Below are 14679 nucleotides of genomic sequence, written 5' to 3' on the forward strand. Positions count from 1 at the left end.
CGTGGCTCCTAGTTCACGAGTCACGAGTCGCGACCTATTAATTAAAGCCCCTGCTTACTTAAGAATATTAATCAATAAATAAAGCATACAAATAATAATACACCAAAACTTGATTTGTATTTCTAACCCAATTACTTTTTAAAATACATGTAATAACATGTAGTAACAATAATTTCATTACGATTAAATAGGTTTTTTTAGTAACTGTGTCACGTTTTTTACGTTATTACTTATTAGTGACCGAAAGTACTTATCGTACGATATTTTCATCTCCAATATATTAGTATAACGTTTTAAATATTTTTGTTAGTATAAAATACATACCTGTTTACTTATTTTATTTTTAAACTTAATATAGGAAGTTGAGTGTTATACATAACATATTATATGAAATAAATAGAATAATACTTTAATTTTTTATATTATTTAATACAATAGCAATTTGCAGTAAAAAAACAATCTGTATACAAACATTACAAACTTATCATGTTCATATGATCTATATAAATATAAATAATGTAGGTACTTACAAATGTAAAGAACACATTTAATTTATGTATAATATTTAATTGAAACATAAAATTAATATATATTTAATAATTTATTAAACGGACGAACCCAATTACAATAATTATAATATGAAAACATAAAATAACGATATACAGTATATAATATAGCTGTGGTGAGAGGTGTTCAATATTATTTAAGTGATTAAATTATTAATGTATAAATTAAAAGAAACAATAGAGATACATATACAAATTTGGATTAGAGACAAATTTTTACTATTGAGAATTTAGATTCATATACAATGGATAACTAACGTAACTTATAAATATGTGATATGTACATATTGTACAATGTACATATTATCTATACACAAAGTGCAATAAGTGCATAATTACCTAAACGTACATAATAATAAAATAAAATATATAATATAACATAATGTACTTAAATATTTTACGCATATATTTTTCGCAATAATAAAAAACCATCGGTGACTAATTATTTTATTTGTGACCATAAATCGTTACAGATGATTTTTAATTAGCGCGGCAAATAAACATGTAAAATATATTTACAAAAAGTTAAATTTTATTATTATGCACGTAGGTAATTATGCCCTTTTTACATACAAAATATTATAATAATATGTACATAAAAAAAATAACAAAAAAAATATTTTTTATTTTTAAAATCTGAACGAAGTGATGGATGTATTGATTTTACAATGATGTGTGTTTTTTTTTTGTGTGTGTACAGCATAACTATTTGAAATAATGCTTCGATTTCAAACTTTGGGGTGGTTTCCGATGTAAAATTGAAGATCCTTGGTGCATTATAGAGGTCAAAAATGAACATTTTCTAACAGTTTTCAAAAAAATCGAGAAAAACAAAAAAAAATGACAGAAAAACGGGAATTTTTACGCAAAACCCGTTTTCGAGCAAATCGATTTTTTTATATGGTTGTCATTCAAAAACTAATCAATGTAAATACTTGAAATTTTCACCAAATGTTTATGTTAGTGTTATCTATGTACAGTTTAATTTTCAAAAATTTTCGAATTTTTTTTGAGTTATTTATAGACCACTGAAATTTTCGATTTTTTTGAGAATTTTTTTATGAAGTGTCGGTAAAATAATGTTGGATGACCAAAAAAACTTGAAAATTTAATACACGGTTCCTTATGAGTTGTTCTTATTGTAGCTAAAAAAAATTAAATAACGTTAGTCACAATTTTTTTTAATAAGCGTTTATAGTTCAAATTTTTACGAAATATGTCGAAAATGCGAAAATTTGCAAGTAATTTTGAAGTTGAAAAATCATAAAATGTTTTCTGTTTATAACTAAGGATTAAAAATATAACACTAAGTTTTCCATAAGTTTTCCTTCAAATAGCTATAGAGAAAACTCGAAGCGTCGTTATAGGAAAAATTTTAAGTGCGTTTGAATTTTAAATTTTTTCGAAATAGCGTAACGATAACGATATATCTTCAAACGATTTTAAACATTTGTTATTATTCAAAAAGTATAAGTCGTAGATACATGAAAATTTTACCAGTTATTTAGATTGGCATTTTCTTTACATGATTTAATTTTCAAAATATTTTGACTTTTTTTGAGGTATTTATAGATAACTGAAATTTTCAATTTTTCTGAAAATTTTTTTTTGAAGTGTTGATAAAATTTTTTTGGCCCTATCAAAATACTTGAAAATTTAATACAAAGTTCCTCATAAGTTATTCATACAGTGATTAAAAAATTACACAAATACATATGCACGATTTTTTTATTAGCATTTGAATTTCAAATTTTGAATAAATACATAAAAATTACGGCAATGTTCAAATTATCTTAGATCGAAATTCATAAAAGTTTTTCTTTTTATACCTAAGATTTGAAAATTTTATACAAGGCTCCTAAAATATTTACACAATATTATTTGAAAAATAAAAGAAATATAATATAGTCACACATTTTTTTAATAAGCATTTACAGTTCAAATTTTGACTAAATACATAAAAATCACGAAAATTCGTAAATTATTTTATCCTAGAAATTCATAAAAAAATTTCCTTTTAAATCTAACATTTGAAGATTTAATACAAGATTTCTTACAAATTTGTCAATCTTTATCTCAAAAAAAATGTCAACCGGAAATTCAAATTAAATTTTTATTAGCATTTGAATTTCAAATATTGACAGAAATTCGTCAAAACCATGAATATTTGCAAATTATTTTGTAGTTCAAAATTCATAATATTGTTTGTATTTATATCTAAGGTTATACAATTTAACACCAAGTTTTCCATAAGTTTTGCTTCAAATAGCTATAGGGAAAATTTGAAGCGTCATTATAGGAAAAATGTTTTGAGCGTTAGAGTTTTAAATTTTTATGAAAACGCGTAATGATAACGATTTATCGTCGTTAATTCATACGCACTTAAAATTTTTCCTATAATGATGTTTCGAGTTTTCTCTATAGCTACTCGAAGGAAAACTTATGGAAAACTTAGTGTTGTATTTTTAATCCTTAGTTATAAATGCAAACAATTTTATGATTTCTCAACTTCAAAATTACTTGCAAATTTTCGCGTTTTCGACAGATTTCGTAAAATTTTGAACTGTAAACGCTTATTAAAAAAAATTGTGACTTACGATTTTTAATTTTTTTTAGCTACAATAATAACAACTCATAAGGAACCGTGTATTAAATTTTCAAGTTTTTTTGGTCGTCCAATATTTTTTAACTGACACTTCAAAAAAAAATTCTCAAAAAAATCGAAAATTTCAGCGGTCTATAAACAACTCAAAAAAAATCGAAAATTTTTAAAAATTTTACTGTATATAGATATCACTAATATTAACATTTGGTGAAAATTTCAAGTATTTACAGTGATTAGTTTTTGAATAACAACCATATAAAAATTCCCGTTTTTCTGTCTTTTTTTTTTGTTTTTCTCGATTTTTTTGAATACTGTTGGAAAATGTTTACTTTTGACCTCTATAATGCACCAAGGATCTTCAATTTTACATCGGAAACCACCCCCAAAGTTTGAAATCGAAGCATTATTTCGACTAGTTATGCTGTACACAGACACAAAAAAAAACACACATCATTGTAAAATCAATACATTCATCACTTCGTTCAGAATCTAAAAAAATGTATATGATGTATGTTTTATATATAAAAATAAAAATTTATAGTAGATTTCATACAATAAAATGGCTATAAATTATTAAACTTTACCTAATTGTTTCCCTCGATGAGCATGGTGTTTGATTAACAGCTCCCAAGAAAAAAGGTGCCATAACAGATTCTATGGCCTCTGGATTGTGACTTAAAAATAATTACAATAAAATTGTATTATATAATTAAAAATCATACTAGTACATAGATTAAGTTTAATTATAATTTATTTTTAATTAATATTATAATTAATAATTATGGTATTATACATTTGAATAACAACCTAAAAATTATTACACTTAAAACTTTACCTCATTATTTCCTTTGATGAACATGGTGGTTGATTGTCAGCACCTAAGTAACATGATTCTACTATAGGTTCTGCGATTTCTGGATTGGGACTTTGTTAACATAATTTTAGTGAATTGTATTAAATTAATAATAATAATATATAGGTACCTACCTCTTAGTCTTATCACGAATCCCTAGATTCGAGAACTCAGCGATTTTTTAACTGAAAATTTTTTTGATGCGCAGCGACGAGTTTTTTTGTTGAGTTGATCCATTTTCACGTGAATAAATAATTAAAAAATATATAAACCGTAATAAAAATCTAGCGAAAATGTATAACTTACTAGTTTACTACTACCAATAATTACTGGCGTGAACAGTTAGACATGCAGGATGTCAATATTTGAATCCATTTATTTCAATATTTAATGTTTTATCATTAATAATTAAATAATTAAATAATTTTTATTTATTTAGAGACTTTCTTTTATGTTATCGACGACGTGAATAAGATAACACATAAAGACATATACGAATCAAACATATTACATATAAATTATAATTGACCTAAGTGGCTTAGTCCTATCGGCTATACAAATTATCATTCGGTGCATTTTTTTTTTTTGAAAATATATACATAACTTCCAAGAGTCTCCATGAAATTCAAATTTTACATAGATATGTAGATACTTCTTATACACAAGTATAATTATATAATTATCATATCATAACCTAACCTACGTATTTTATACTGAAGATTATAGCATAAAATATTATTCATAAATAATATATAAATGAATCACTAATTGAAACAAAAATTATTAGGGACGTTATAAAATAAAAATGCGTGGGCAGGTGGGTAAATTTTTTTAACTGCTCGTGCTCTCAAATTACCTTTGTGTGCCAATAGAGGAATATAATTACTACAATACTTGCACCTTACAAATACAATATAAAATAAACTAATAAACAATGTTATAAGTAATCTTGAAAAATATATTCGTAAATTAATAATATTATATAAATCGTTTAATGTTTCAGCAAATTTTGTTTGACAGACAATAATAATATTGGCGTATATTATGTTGATTGAATGTTAATTAATATACAAAAACAATAATTTGTGTACTTAGTATTATGAAATATTACATATTTATTTATCCTTCGTTGATAATTTTTTTCACAGCGTATGATTTTAAGTTTTTTACATAATATACAGTTATACTGATTTAAATGTAAAAAAATTCATCTGAAATATCAAATATCCAATTTTATCGAATAGTTTACTACAGTTTGAAAAAAAAAATTGTTTGAATCGGACGTTTTCTCGCTGATTATTTACAGTTTTAAGATTTGGTTCCATTTTGCGTAAAATACGATAGTAATAGGAATACGAAAATTGGAAATGTAAAATAATATTATTCAATGACAAAATTATTATTTTCATATTGACAATTTGGCTATTTATAACCAGCGCGCGGCCGAGATAGATAACCAGTTTTGACCTATGGAGCGGTACCGCTGCTTATGAACGTGGGGTGGTGGCAGAAGTACTGTTCAAAATGCTGCCACTGTAGTCACTAGAGCAGCACATGACGACGGCGAATTCATGATTTTTTTGCCAAAAACATACTTTTTTATTTCCAATAGTACTAAGGCCTCGTTGATCGTAGAAACATGATTTTAGTATCAAAATAATCACGAGAAGTTGTACTTAAAAATCTTGGAACAGATTTTCGATACCTCAATTTGCTGATTTTATATAATTTTTTAAAAAAATTAAAATTTGTTACAAACTTCAAATGCAAATAAAATTGGTTAGAAAATATAAATCAAAAATCTGTTCCAAGATTTTTAAGTACGACTTCTCGTGATTATTTTGATACTAAAATCATGTTTCTACGATCAACGAGGCCTGAGTACTATTGGAAATAAAAAAGTATGTTTTTACGGTCGATTTTTTCCTACCATGACGGCCTCTTAATTGAAAAATAAAATATTTGTTTCAAAATAGAATATATGGGGTACATTTCTACGGCCCCCCCGATTTGGAATTTCGAAATTCTGTTTGGACAGATCGTTTGTGCATCGTTTGTGCACGAATGTGCACCAAGTCCGGTCGTTTGTGCACAAAAACTGTGGCGATTATCCCTAAATCAAATTCGGGGGGCCGTAGAAACGACAGCCCCCCGATTTGGAATTTTGAAATTCTGTTTGGACAGATCGTTTGTGCATCGTTTGTGCACGAATGTGCACCGAGTCCGGTCGTTTGTGCACAATTATTCCCGGAGATATCGCAAAAACAAAATCGGGGGGGGGGGGCATAGAAACGGCAGCCCCCTGATTTGGGATTTCGAAATTCTGTTTGGGCAAAGTTTTGATGAAAATGTAAATTATGTTTGGCTCGACAAAAATATATACAAACAACAAAATCTAATCGAACAAAATATTACCATGGATGAAACATACAAAATTTGTTCATATATAGATTGCAACTTATGGAATACCTTTATGCAGTTTTTGAAAAATGGAATTACTGAATTTCAATCAGATTTTTCATTATTAGTAAACGAAACACAAGCTCAAATTTCAGATTATAAATAATTTTTGTAAAGTATTTTTATTATTATTATACTATTATTATTGTACTTTTGGAATATTTAAAAGAATTCACAAATTAATAAAAATAAATGTAATAATATTAATTTTTTTTAAAAATAATTTGTTATATTTAAAAAATTTGTGACGGGCCACATGAAATAGAGGCCGTAGGTTGGGCATCAGTGCATCACTGTTGTAGAATCTCCTTATTATGATTTATGATTCTTTACAAATTCAATCAATCATAGAAAACTCTTCTTATTTGTCTAATGTAGTATAGTGACTTTTCTTGCATATAAATTATGTTTAAAAATTATATTGTACTTATTATTTCAGTATTAAATTTTCATCTGCACAATCTTTTGTATGGACATTCTCATTAAAATTAGGTTTATAATACAGTTCTCATCTTATCGGCGTCGCCGTCGTCGTCGCGCGTCGGTGCTCCGGTAAAAAGGCAAAATTCCTAGAAAACAGTATATCGTGTAATCGTACCGTACACGAGCGGTATAGAGACCCAGATAGGTTTTATCATAATGAGTCTATATGGTAAACCGGTATCCAACGTCTAAAGGTTTTCAAATAATCAGTTTTGTAAAAATCTATACATTGTAAAATAACGATTTTGTATAATTGGTCATTTGTGATTTTGTGAGGTCACAGTTAACACCTAGTGTCATAGTGTTGTTTAGTTTGTGTGCTACAGTAAGTATGTATAAGTACATTGAAGATTTATGGATGGATTTTCTATGGTTTTCTATTAGTGAATTTGAAGAAGTATCAAGTAAGTATCTTTTGAATTAATAATTCATTCAAATGAATATCTAAGTGTATATATTATTATATATAATTTAATTATTGTGATATCTTATTTGTATAACGACACTACTGAATAAAATAACAGTTTTATATGGACTGTATAGTAGGATCATTCACTGAATAACTTAGAATAACTACAGAAATGTTAATAAAAGAAATGATTTTTTTTTACTTCAGTGGTAAAAACTTTATACTACATATAAGTTTTGAATGAATTTAATAGTTTTTCTTGGTGTTTAAAAATATTTGTAAAACATTTAAAAAATGATTACTCATAGGCATATTATGGATTAAACCAAAAAAAAAAAATCATTTTATTTAGCATACGCTTCTTTTTAACAAATTTAAATATATAATATACCTAAGGATATTGTTAGGTGATTTACAGTTTAAAGTACCTTATTGTAATCCAGACTTACTTTAGCATGATCCCGGGACAGAATTTTTTTGGTGGCAGTTGCGGTTACTTATTATTTTTTATACACTGACAAATTGATAATAATAATACTGTAATTAAATTGTAGGGTCAAAATTCGGAATATTTAATTGAGTTTTGTTTAGAACTTTAGAAGTAATACAAAATTGCCGGTATTAAATTAATTTCACCCAACTATATAATATGTATGGTAATATGGTATCAACCAGCGGTCCCCACTACGCGGCCCGCGGGCCGTATGCGGCACTTTAGTAGCTTTAGTGCGGCCCGCACTAAAATTAAATTGTTCATTCTAATTATTTTTGAGTAAAAAAATATCAATATTTATCTAATAATTTAATAAATATATAAATTTAATATACTAGTATATTAATATGAATAATTTTTATTTTGTATAAAATAAACTATGAATTGAAATTTAAAATTATAATTGTAAATCCAAGAAAAACATTTATGTACTTATGTCATTCATTCTTTAATACATTTCATACTTTTTCCTACAATACCTATTCCTAACAATATATATATATAATTTATATGTTTTAATTATTAAAAAAATAGTTAAAAATGTATGCGGCCCGCAAATAATTTTCAAAAATTACATTTGGCCCATTCTACAATCCTAGTGAGGACCACTGGTATAAACTATAAATTTCTATGAATTGTTGGTTATAACTTTTAAAAGTTTCATCAAGAAATAAATGTTTATAAGTAGATGTAGCTTTTCTTTGAACACTACTTGAAAATGCAATAATTCTTTTTTCGTCATCATCATCAAATAATAAACATTGACAATTGGTGAAATGTGATCGCGTAGGTTTAATTCTTCTTTTGGATTTTTATCTAATGTACCTATTACCGTGTAGTTTTTTTTAATCAAATTTAAAGTTGTTTTTGTAAAAGCGTATGTCAGAATATTAGTAACGTAGCCATTGTCTTTATTATGTGAAACCAGTTTATAGGAATAAAAAAATGAGTGACCGCAAGTGCCACCAAAAAAAAAATGACTGTCACTGTGCCGATACCTTTTGGTTATAAATAATAAGCCGTATAAATAAATTATAAATAGGTGAGTAGGTATAGTTTTAAACGTATTTAATACTTATGAACTATTATTTATAACCAAAAGGTATCGGCACAGTGGCAGTCATTTCTTTGGCTGTAACACGATTGCGCTCCATGAAATATAGGTCTACACTATTTAAAATACAGTCGAAATGTTAAACTTAAAATTGTAATTTGTAACTTAATTGAGTTTTTTTAAATGTATATTTGGACGAATGATATTAGTATAAAAAAAGAAAAATTAAATGGTTTTCGTAATTCTATTGAGTTTCTTTTATATACGAGAATACCTAAATGTATTGTGTCTTAATTTTTAATCGTGTAATTGTATTAAAGTATTAATAGTAATACTAATGTATTTTATTATAAAGATGAAAGTACATTATGGCATCTAATTTATGCGTTACTTCGAGATGGTGTAACTATACAAACATATAAAACAAACATTTTAAAGCCAACATTTTAAAACAGTTTTATCCAGGAGAGGCGATGGCAAATAATATAACGTTCTTATCAGTCGAACAAGCTGTAGACAATATGCTCATAAAATTATTAAAAGATGATGAAACTGTAAAAATCATAGGAAAATGTGGTTCGTGTATTCATGAAAGAGTGGAAATAAAACCATTTATCACTGTTTGTGTATCGGAGAAGAATCCAAAAGGCAAATAGAAAAAATTTTAAATTTTGAAATTAAATCGCTCTATCATTCTGACCGTTGTAAATCATGTTTAAAAATGTTCGAATTAATACCTACATTTGGTCATCACATATTTTTTAATATGTTAAACTTGAATAATAGCATGGATGCACCGTTTACAGACACCAACTTACAGCTAAGCCACATTCCGAAATATCTCTCAATATCAGATACCAAATATTATTTCAGAGGATCGGTAACAACACCTGATAATCAGCAGCAAGTAACATCACATGATATGTTAGGCCATTAACATGCCCATGTATATAGACACCCAATCGATGTGTGGCAAATGTATGATGACACCAAAGAAAACGTATTCACAGTAAGTGAAGGTAAAAATAGAATAAAATATTTTGTTTTGGGTTCTAAATAAATTATTCATAAATGAACATATCATTATATCAATAGTATGGAAAATTTGAGGTTTCCTAAAATAAAAATGTATTTTTATTTATCATTAGCTATTGTTAACTAAAAACAAAATATATTTTATTCAAATAATGTTATTTGAAATATTGTACACATATCCACAACAACAAGATTGTTTCTGTTGGCCATATAGTGAGTAAAAGTGGCATGTGCAAATTTAGACTTTATTTTTTATTGGATTCCAATAAATTTTCCACACATCACATTTGAAGTCATAATAGATATATGTTATTCAATATTAATGAACAACTGGCACAAAATTTGTATAATATTATAATTTTATTCTGTTATCTGTTTAAAAGTATGATATTGTCGGTCTAATATTTTTAGATGGCTATTTATTGTAAAATTATTTATTTTAGAGGGGGTTGGTGGGTTAGCACTATCCGATCTCCGCCTATATGATTAATCCTTGTTGATTTCACAGTTACGTGAGTTACGAGATAGTATACTTACTATTCATTTGAAACCAAGAAAGAACTTTTATTTATCAAAATATAACAGTGAAAAAATAAATTATTATAACAAAAATGTTAAGTAGGTAAATGAATAAAGTTTTGCACAGTAAGTGAATAGGTAGTAAAAAAATATGTTTAATAAAAGTTTTTATTAGGCATCATATACTATTATAGAATAACACAAAAATGTACCTACAACAGATGTTTAAATATTTTAAATGTTTTAGTACTAAAAAATAAGTTAACACAAAAAAAAACAATCAGTCAATAAATAATTTCAAAAATTTTTTTGGGATAAGTTATAGAGTTATACCTACCTATTATATAGCAAACTTTGTTTTTGAGATGTATCCGGAAATAATTGTGCACAAATGACCGGACTTGGTGCACATTCATGCAAAAACGATACACAAATGATTGGCAAGATCAGTTATTCAAAATTGTAAAATGGGGAAGTGTCGTTTCTACGAACCCCCTAATTAGTTTTTATGATATCTCCGAGAATAATTGTGCACAAACGACCGGACTTGGTGCACATTCATGCACAAACGATGCACAAACGATCTGTCCAAACAGAATTTCAAAATTTCAAATCGGGGGGGCTGTCGTTTCTACGGCCCCCCGATTTTGTTTTTGCGATATCTCCGGGAATAATTGTGCACAAACGACCGGACTTGGTGCACATTCGTGCACAAACGATGCACAAACGATCTGCCCAAACAGAATTCAAAAATTCCAAATCGGGGGTTGCCGTTTCTACGGCCCCCCGAATTTGATTTAGGGATAATCCCCCCTGTATTTGTGCACAAACGACGGGACTTCGTGCACATTCGTGCACAAACGATGCACAAACGATCTGTCAAAACAGAATTCAAAAATTCCAAATCGGGGGGGGGGGCCGTAGAAATGGACCCGAATATATGATAATATTTAAATATAATATATCCTAGACTGACAAATCATCTTATCTAAGTTTAAAATTAACCAAGTACGTTGAGAAATATGAATGGTTTGATTATTACCAACTCTTTTAAAATAATATTTAAACATTTGCTAAAAAATAAGTTTATATAATTAATTTCAGTTTTTTTTTTTGCGAATAATAAATAATATAGGTTGAAATTCAAATATTGTTATCAAACAAACAAAGACGTAAACTACTTCTTGATACTAAAATTAATATCGTTGTGCTAGTAATTATGAACAATTTTGGGGACTAATTTGCCCGGCGCCTCCAGCAAATTGCAACACACCTCCTTCGTCTATCAAAACTAAGTGGTTGTCGATATTTATACCAAATCCTATCCAGTTAAGGAGTAGTTAATTAGCAATTCCCACTACACGAACCGGTCTTGAGAACCGGGTTGTTGGATCGATACAAATAAAGTTTCCTAAGTTATATTTTACAGGTCCTAGGAACTTATGACCTGCCACCTGCGTTCATAGACAAACACAATGGAACACGATATAGTAACGCAAAACAAGATTTATTAAATGACTGAATAATATCTATAGTACATAGTATACTATCACCTGAGTAACCCTGTTCTTGAGGGTAGTATATTGAAGATCACAGGAATAGCGGAGCACGAGCTGAACAATTATTAAGTGATTTTTAAAAGGGTAGGCTTCAATGTGTTTTGGACACGACCGTGGTTTAGACTCGACTGTCTGGCTATATTTTATAATATACATATATGCTCGTAATCTACGTTCCTGTGTTCTGTTAACCTAAGCTAAATCGGCGAGCGCGACAGAAATGATGAGTCAGTAATCTGTAAATCGTTACAATGGTTTACTAAAAATCTCTCCTCGGCGACTTCACGCAATTATATGCACACGAATACACATACAGACACGCACATATAGGAAAATAATGATATATTCAAGTGTAGGCTGCGAGCATACTGCATTTGTGCCGAATAGGGGTGAAAAAAAACCGTCAGAACGGTTATTGAAATTAACAAACGGAATCTCCAGTGGCTTATGTATAGGTAATATATACATAAACCTATATGTGTGAATATGCTTACAGCGGTAAAGGTTATCCGGTGGAATGTTATTATTAAATATTATATAAGCAACTGAATTACAATTATTTAGGACTGCCAAGCATTCGTAGGATTCTGCTCCGTATCCAAAGGAGTTTCACAGTGAACAAATACCGCTGGAATGCTCATGTCTGCAACTCCATAGTACAGAACTTTCCGGACAAGAGGGAACGGAAAAAATGTCGTCCGACCACTAAACATTTTTTAAGAAATTCGCATATCAGTATTTAGTAGAAGATTATTTAAAAAATAAAAAATAATTTATGTTACCTTCTAAATCGATTAAACTAAAAAGAATACTAAGATTAGACAATTTATATTTTAGTTTACAATTCCATATTCGTATTATGCTAATAATTATAGGGCCCGGATTTAAATGCACTTAAAACCATACAAATATGTAATATGTTCTAAAAATAGCCAAAAGTGTTTTAAAAAAATGCATTTTAACACAAAAATTACCTTAAAAATGATATTTATATTAAGTATTTATTTTTACGATTTGTTATTTTTATTTGGAATTCATAAATTAAATGTATTTTTTAGGGGGTGTAGTGGCCGGGCGGACTAAGGCGTCCTTGCGACGCGCACCGTCGCCGGTTCGAATCCCGGTGGCATCGCTTTCTGGACAGTTCATGCTGTCTGAAAATAGAGGCTGCCACCCCCAACCGGGCATGGCAGGAACATAGCTACGGTTGCACATTCGAAATTCTGTCAAAAACATCTGCGAGTACCAAAGCCAACAGTTCCCTCCCCCACAGTTCCATAGGCTAATGGCCCTCGTCGTCGAAGCTTCAACCCCCCCCCCCCCCCCAAAAAAAAAAAAAAAAATGTATTTTTTATTTATTGGTTTGTTAAAAAATAAATAAAAACTAACTGAAAATTGGTACATTTACTTTATACATGTATTTGCAAACGGCGGTAAATGTAATCCGCTGGTGGAATGTTATTATTAAATATATTATATAAGCACCTGAATTACAATTATTTAGGGCTGCCGAGCATTCGTAGGATTATGCTCCGTGTCCAAAGGAGTTTCACAGTGAACAAATACCGCTGGAATGCTCACGTCTGCAACTCCATGGTACAGAACTTCCCGGACAAGAGGGGACGGAAAACATGTCGTGTCCGACCAGTAAAAAACTGTTCCAACGATTATTATCATCATCATTTCGCGTGCACGACGACGAATAATATTTCGATTTAACTTTAGCGCTTACTACTGCATGGTCGATCATTTGACGCGTATAAATATTATATTAAATATTATCAACAATATTGATAAACCGCCAACATTTTTTCTTTACTTCCATCAGCAAAGAGCTGAGGAAATGCATTATAATTTATAAAAAAATTACAAATAGTCGGGCTGTCATTGGCTAACAGCTAGGTAGGTACCTAAAAGAAACAAAAAAACAAAATACGTATCATTCATATCATGCTAATTAATTTTAATTTTCTATATATTAGACATAAAATCGTATACTTATAGTTATATAAAGCTACAGCTTACATAATATGTTGTGACGTATCGAATTGTAAACAAACATTAAAATACGTACAGTTTTCCTATAAGAAAATATGGTATATTTTAATTTAAAACATCACGGACAGTAAAAATGAATAGGTAGGTACGATTTGTTAATAAAAAAATACTCATCATTCAGAGCTGAAATGGCAGAAAAAACGTAGTAGTATATAACGTAATAATATTATAATCAGTTTTCCATCATGGCATAAAAGTATACAGTTTTGTAGTAAGATAAATCAAAAAAGAATAGTTATTTAGATTTTCTATTTTGGTACTTACGTATCATAGTATAATCTATTTTCTCAAGATCACCAAAGAATGTTTCCTAATTTTAATAGGATCGTGTCCCCAGAACACCCATTTCAAATTTCGTGTCCAAACCCAAAACTATCGTAAGTCTATTTGATAATAAAATACAAACAATTTTTCGAAATATATAATAATCATAAATCATAATATTATTATACAGGTTGATTTATAAGGCATATAACACTCATTATTTTTAAATATATATATATACCTATTTACTTTTTAAAAATTTTAGATCCATGCTGTTTCGGAACTATATAATTTTTAATATTTTTCAGATAAGCCACTATC

Source organism: Diuraphis noxia, unplaced genomic scaffold (genome assembly GCF_037042655.1).
Source record: "Diuraphis noxia isolate RWA-SAM2 unplaced genomic scaffold, SU_Dnox_SAM2 contig0003, whole genome shotgun sequence".
Taxonomy (NCBI): domain Eukaryota; kingdom Metazoa; phylum Arthropoda; class Insecta; order Hemiptera; family Aphididae; genus Diuraphis; species Diuraphis noxia.